Source organism: Adiantum capillus-veneris, chromosome 15, assembly GCF_014529385.1.
Source record: "Adiantum capillus-veneris isolate H3 chromosome 15, ASM1452938v2, whole genome shotgun sequence".
Taxonomy (NCBI): Eukaryota; Viridiplantae; Streptophyta; class Polypodiopsida; order Polypodiales; family Pteridaceae; genus Adiantum; species Adiantum capillus-veneris.
The window spans coordinates 55,575,528-55,583,034 of NC_140945.1; the positions used below are offsets into that span (position 1 = coordinate 55,575,528).

Here is a 7,507-nt window from a genome sequence, read left to right on the forward strand (position 1 = left end):
CTTAATTGATCCACACGAAAGCTACAATGGTGATGAAGAACATGATCATTCTGATCCTCTAGTTACAGATGCAATACCTATGACAAGCCCAGAATTTGAAGCAATGATTCGAGAGTCTTGGAGAAATCAGAGGGTCCTTTTAAAAGATGACACAATGATGCAAACCATGAATGAAGGGACCATCTTATATGTATTTCCACATGATTATGTCAACTTTCAGGAACTTGGTCCTGATTGTGTGGGTGTGGGTATTGAAAGAGAAAATGCAAGCATTCATGATGTGGTTGAAGTGGGTAGCATCACTTTGCTAAAGTGGCCCATCAAGCAGACAACAATGTTGAATGGGAGCCCATTACAACGCTTTGTTCCTGTTGATGGCATGCATGCTACATATGAGGATGTATCCAACGATGGCAATGTTGGAAAAAAACTTGATGGGAGTAATGTTGTCCAGTTGTCAAGGAAGAGACGATACACTTTCATGAACAGGACTCAAAAATCAAAAGCAGCACCAGCTTCGACTTTTTACCTTTCAAACAAATCAATTCAAAGGGTATCATGCATTGATTGTTGTGCACAAAAATGCTGCCAATTTGCAGATCGTGATATGGTGACAAGGTTACGACAACAATTTTGGGGAGAGTCTCAAAAATCACGCACTAATTATGTTTATGATGTTCTTTCTATATGTTATCAGAAAGATGAGAAGTCACGATACCAATTCAGGCTAAATGGCTCTATTGTTTGTTGTAGAGCATGGTATGAGCTACATGGAATACCAAAGACATCATTTTATCGATACAAGGAGAACTTTGAAAATGGTGTGCGCCAATATGTACATGGGAACACATGTACATTGAGAAGGGGACTTCAACATACTAGTTTAGCAAGAGCACTACTAAACGAGTTTGTGGAAAATAACTCTGAGAAAATGCCACATAGAAGTAGAACACTGCTAGATGGCTCAAGAGAGACTCAATTGGTGATTCCATCAACATACAAACAAGTGGATATTTTATGTGAAATCAACACGACACTTGACCAAATGGGCTATGAGAAGAAGCTATCCCAATCTTCTTTTGGTAGAATTTGGAACAAAGAGTACCCACATGTCACTTTAACAAAGACGAGTGAGTTCTCTAAGTGCAATATTTGTAGCTCAATCAAGGCAAGGTTAGAAGCTAAACCTTCTCTTGAAGAGAGAGCTCTTCTCTTGAGGGAGAGAGAAGTTCACATGGCACAACAAAAGAGTTGCAGAAGCCTATATTATGCATGGCGCACGTATTCAGAAACTCAACCACAAAAATATGTATGCATAATCCATGATAAGATGGATCAAAAGAAGACTGCCATTCCTAGATTACGCATTGTTCCCAAGGGTGTGGATTCAGGATATAATCTGCAGGTGGCATTGATTGGCATGATCACTCATGGACATGGAGAAGGTCATTACGGACACTTTGTCTTGAATGGTTTGTGGCCAGCTGATCCAAATCTTACAATTGGCTCAATTGCTAATTGTTTACATAACCTCGAGAGGATAGATAAGCATCCTCTTGGTGATCTAGTAACAAATGGACTTCCAAGGAGCAATATTTCACTACTACATGCTTTGAACTCAAGGGATGCTTTGGACTACCATAACTTGAGTGATGGAAAAGAGCCCATTGTGCAGTCGTCAGAAATTGCAGAAGAGGAATTGGGGTCAACATTTCGCAGATTGCCAGAGAACTTGTTGCTACAATTGGATAATTGTGCAGGGGAAAACAAAAATCGATACTTATTTGCCTATTTGTCAATGCTTGTTGCAAGGGGTGTTTTCAAAACCATCCAGCTGGGATTTTTAATGGTTGGGCATACACATGAGGACATAGACGCCATGTTTAGTAGGTTTTCAGAGAAGTTGAGAGTTACACAAACCTATACTTTGCCACATTTGATGGATACATTACGAAACAGCTCATCTTCATCTCCAGCTCCATTTTTTCTCACAAAGATCCCTGATTTCAAGCAATATTGTGATGGCTATCTTTGTGATGGACAAGACATACTTGTTGGACATTCCAAACCGCTTCAGTTCAGGTTCTTTATGCAAGATGAGACACCAATGATGCAATATAAGGCACATGTAGGTGTATCAAGTTGGAGTGGAAGTATTCGCCTTTGGAAAACAGACACAGAAGGCAAGCCAATGTTACCACATGGAGATCCACCTCTAGTACAAATGGCGGAGTATGTCAAGGCCCACGAAGAAGTCATTTTGGGGCTAAAGAACTATATAAAATTTTGGAAAAATTTAGGGAATGGTTCAAGTATTCCGCGATATTATAGACCCGTGATAGATTATTGGAGTAAGGTAATTGAAGAGATTGGAAAAGCAATCATATCAGAGGGAGTCTTGTATGAAATGTTTTGGCCAAAAACTCAAGAATATTCTCATCTACAAAGCACTACAATGAATTTGCAACAAGGAGCAGAAAGATTCCTAGGCCTTGAAGAGTTGAATGATCATTTTTGTGGGCCTCAACGAGATAGGCCAAGGGAAGAGTTTGACCCTATGTCTGATGTGCACCAAGGTGACTTTCTTATGCTTGTTCCGAGTGACACAGAAATCTATCCAGTGTGGCTTGCAATGGCTTTATCTGACATTGATAATGAGCCTACATCACCAAACTACAGAAAACTCTTGATTCAATATTGGGCACCTTGCGCGAGAAAAAGTGGGATGACAGATACTCAAGCTTACAGTAATTGTTGGAAGGGTTATTGGGCTGTCAACTATAAGGACCCACAAGTGTGGGAAACTATAGATGCAATTGTTTGGTCCTGGAGACCCAACAAAGAAGGACCATTTTCTAGAATAAAGATTCCAGAAAGACATGCTCTAAAAGCCAAAGAAGGCCTCACTCGTGCACATCAGCCACACTTGGATCAAAGTTCAGATATGGTATCAAATGTGGAGTAGAATTATGTGGAGCTTCTATTGTGACTATACTAGTCAATTTGTAAACAAAATCTTTTTTGTATCTTCCTTTGTTTTATGTAATTTATAGTTATTATTCAAATCCATGTGTTGTACATCCTCTTGACTTTTGGTGTTTATCAACACCACAATCCTATGAGATTTTCACTTTATTTACTAGCCACACACCTCAATTTTTCCCACTTTAAGTGGAAAATTCCCAAATTACATGAATTCGGTCGATTTGGAGATTCCCATAATGTGAGATTTTTACCAAAATACCTAATATGGTCTTAGTGTGTTAATTGTGCAAAGTTACACACTTTTGAATTGATTTGAATGGGTGAATTAAGGTGCAGTCAATTGATTTAAATGTTGATTTGATGGTGTAATTAATAATTGTGAAAAAATTTATCTAATTAGGCCACTAATTATACTAATGTTGAGTCAAATTGGGTCAAAAAACGATCAAAATTGATTCGATTTTGAGTGGTCATTTGATGAATGATTGATTAAAGGGTACAACAATGTTTCTAAGTGTTGCATTTTGAGCTAGATTGGGTTGCATGATGTTTAGAAAATTTTTTGGTGATTTTTTGGTTAACTTTTGTACATTTTTAGCATTTTGTTGCTAATGTATTGCCTAAAATTGCTAATTTTTATCCAAAAAAATGATGAAGATGGAAAAACCTAAGGTGAATTGTTGAATTGGACTTGGTTTTGCTACTCCATGAATTTCTCTTAACTTTTTGACTTTTTTTAACATTTTTGGGGCTTTTTTTAGTAATTTTTCAATCTTGGGAAATTTTTTTTACTTTTTTGTATTGTTTTCTATTTTTAAAAACAAATAAAAAATGCACACACTCCCACACACACACACTCACATTCACATGCCACACACAGCGTTCGTGCACACACACATGCGTGAATGCACCCCTATACACACAAACTCATTAAGCTACAAGAATACCCAAAAAAAAAAGCACCTCTCTCTTTCCCTTGTCTTCTTTCTCTCTTTCATCAATGGGCAGGTGCACCCTTTTTGTCTTTTTTTTTGTCATTGAGTTTTTGGCCTTCAGAAGGCCATGGGAGAGTGGGTGAAGAATTGGTGCACTTTCTGGACCATTGATTAAGAATCAAAGATTAATGACACATGTCAAGTGAGCTTGTTTTGTAATGTATATGGATCTTTCCATCATTGTAACTTGGTCCTTTCTTTTAATGCTCAATTGACTTCTTTGTTTTAAAAAGGTTATATTTTCTTTTTATAATGTAAATGGGTCTTTCCATCATTGTAATTTGGTCCCTTTATTTAATGCTCACTTGACTTTTTTTCTTTTTTAAATCTTTGTTTAGTTTATAGGTTTTATAAAGGTTATATTTTCCTTTTATAATGTAAGTGTCTCTTTTTGTCATTGTAACTTGGTCATTTTATTTAATGCTCACTTGACCTTATTTTTTACATTTGTTTATTTTATAAATGGGTCTCTTCATTTAAGGATCTAATGACTTCTTGTCAACTTTTTGATTTAAAACATATTTTTTTTCTTGTAAATTTTATTTTCATTTACAAACAATATCTAACTAAAAATTATAAATTGTCCTTAAATGGAAAAAAAAATCACCACCAAGACTTTTTTTTCAACTTTTGGTTTTGATTTGCAAATGTCACCTTATTACTTTAGTGTATGTATTATTATTAAGGATTAGCTTTATAATTTTTCAACTTTTGTAATGATATGTAAATGTCACCTTATTACTTTAGTGCATGTATTATTATTAGGGATTAGGTTTAGAAATTTTCAATATTCATTTCTATCCTAAAGATATTATGGATTTCTTTCATTTAATAGCATGCATCATTTTATTGTGTAATTTGTTTTATTGATATATTTATACAAGAATTAGATCAATTCCTAAACTCTCACTAACATTTTATATGCTTTATGTTTTCATGAGGTCAATTAATATAAGGGCATAAGGAAAAGCGAATGTTTTTGGTGCAATTCCTTTACCATTAAATTGAATTATTGGATGTTCTCCATGTGGCATTTGAACGTTTTTGGATTTTAGGAAGTACTCCCCCACTCTCTCACTTTGTGGAGTCGAGGTAGCTCTCTCTCTCTCTCTCTCTCTCTCTCTCTCTCTCTCTCTCTAGGCTATCATAAATCTTTACCTTGTTTTATTCATTTTATTATCATTTTTCATTATAATTCCATTTTATTTTGTTTTCATTCTCTTTAAATTTCATTTCAATTTAATTCAATTTTGTTTCCATTTATTTCACTTTCATTTCATTTATTTTTATATTAACCAAAAAAAGAAAACAAAAAATTCACAAAAACAAAAAATTCAAATAAAAAACCAAAAAATTTCACAAAAATAAACAAAAAAATCACAAAAAATAGAAAATTCAAATAAAATCAAAAAATTTTAGAAAAATTCCATAAATCAATAAAAATAATAAAAACAAAAAAAAATCAAAAAGACAAAACTTGTAAAAACGAAAAAAAATTGCATTTGATTTTCTTTTGAGCTTTTTACCTTTTTTATTTTTTTATTCATTTCTTTTCTATTTTACATTTGTTTTTTGTTTTTCTTCGTAGATAATTTTAATTTATTATTAAAATTTTCCAAAAACAAAAAAAATACATTCCTCTTCCCCGAATCTGCTCCTTGCATCACACATGCATCTTATACCCCATACACGCTCTGTTCATGCACATTTATGCACGATTAGGCATGTTTGAGATTGGTATGTCCTGAGAGCCCGATTTTTGTCAAATTTTGTTTGATTACGCCAGAATTGTCCAGATTTGAGCCAGATTGCACACATGGACCCTGTTTTTACACGTATTTTGATTTTGGTCTATATTCGGCCAGTTCATAAGCCTTATAGCCTGTTCATGCGCATTTTTCTATTTTGGCTTGATTCAATTGTAGATTCCACGAGAGATCACTTTTGACCCCGATTTGCTATAGAGATTTGTTTGTGGTCTTGATATTGATCATATTATGTTAGTTAGAGCTCGTTCACATGCGAGATCTCGCCTTGGATTAATTTTAGTCAGTGGTCATACGCTAGCACACAATTAGAGTCCGATTTGAGCAGTTGATTTCTTTTTTATTGCGAGTTGGACCGAAAGACGTTTTCTAGAGTTTGTTCATATGCAGTGACCCCAGATTAGCGCTTGCCTAGCCTTTGATTGCCAAATTTGACATAGATCGATAGATTTCGGTGACCATGACCCATAGCGGCTCCGATTTAGTATTGTTACAGTTGGTAGGAGAGTACGAGAGACTTTTATGCTATCGTGATCAACTTGTACATTGTTATCATGATATTGCTCTATATTATGTGAGGCTTCCACCTCATGACCATTCTACTCCTGCTTTATAGGCACTAAGAGCCAGTGCACGCCATACACTGCACGGTCATCTCATAGATTCCATAGAGGTACTCTACCGATTCCAGAGGATAGAGACGAGACATGAGATTATAGCGGTATATCCTGAGGACATTGTTGACACATGGTCCCATCCAGTGATCGTTTAGCTATGACGATTGCATGACGGTATGTTGTATACTGATGAGAATGATCGCATCTATTCTAGAGAGTCACATATGCCTATCCTAGAGCCTCAGGTAGATTTTGGTACATCCAAGGGTAGTAGGACCTATGTAAGTCTTGATGGTTGGAGCACATACACAATGATTTTTGTCCTTCCATACATACTTACCCCTAGTCCTAGATCACTTAGTCCTAGTGCCATATTGGAGCCAGAGCCAGTGTCTACTCACACAGTGAGATCACCCCGTAGAGCACCTCCAGGATTCCCACCTAGACCCATTGTGTCACATGACACCATAGAAGATTCTAGATCTAGGTTGAGACCCAAGATTGAGGTGTCTCTTGAGCAGTTATCATCACGAGATCTATGGATAGAGACTGAGATGATCTTGAGACCACAATCCTCACAGACACCATCCAAAGTCACCCTTGACACAATGATTGCCTATAGGTGATTATATCGATAGTAGAGCTACCACAAGATACTAAGATGAGAGCACTCGATGCATGAGCCATTGAGCCACCATGGACGACACCACCACATTGTGTATCCATGAGAGAGCATCCATGGCCCTTGATGACAACACCTACCATGCATTTTCTTACAAAGGCTGTTGCAACCACACCGATTTTTAGAGACATTCCACAATCACATGACCATGATAGAGTTGTGTCACACAAGATTACAGCTTCGATGAGTGACATGAGTCCTACGATGAGCAATGAGCTCCACATACTAGCTATTTTGTTAGCCATAGATAGACCCATGCTAGTCTTGTGTGGTGAGAAGAGAGGACTATGCATATTTCATGATATGAGCCAGACGAGTTTCTTTCAAAAGCTCAAGGGCTCAGTTCAAGATACTCCCACACATCAGCTAGTGCAAGTTACACCTAGATTAGGACTGCCAAGATCCTTTAGAGATGAGTATGATGCGATGTTCTTGTCGATGCTTGTGATAGATTTACGAAAC

General features: G+C 36.3%; 1 pseudogene; it reads left to right on the plus strand.

Moving 5' to 3' along the window:
* The first annotated feature begins 3,642 nt into the window (after positions 1–3,642).
* LOC147440706 (uncharacterized) lies at positions 3,643–6,989 on the plus strand (annotated as a pseudogene).
* Positions 6,990–7,507: the final 518 nt, after the last annotated feature.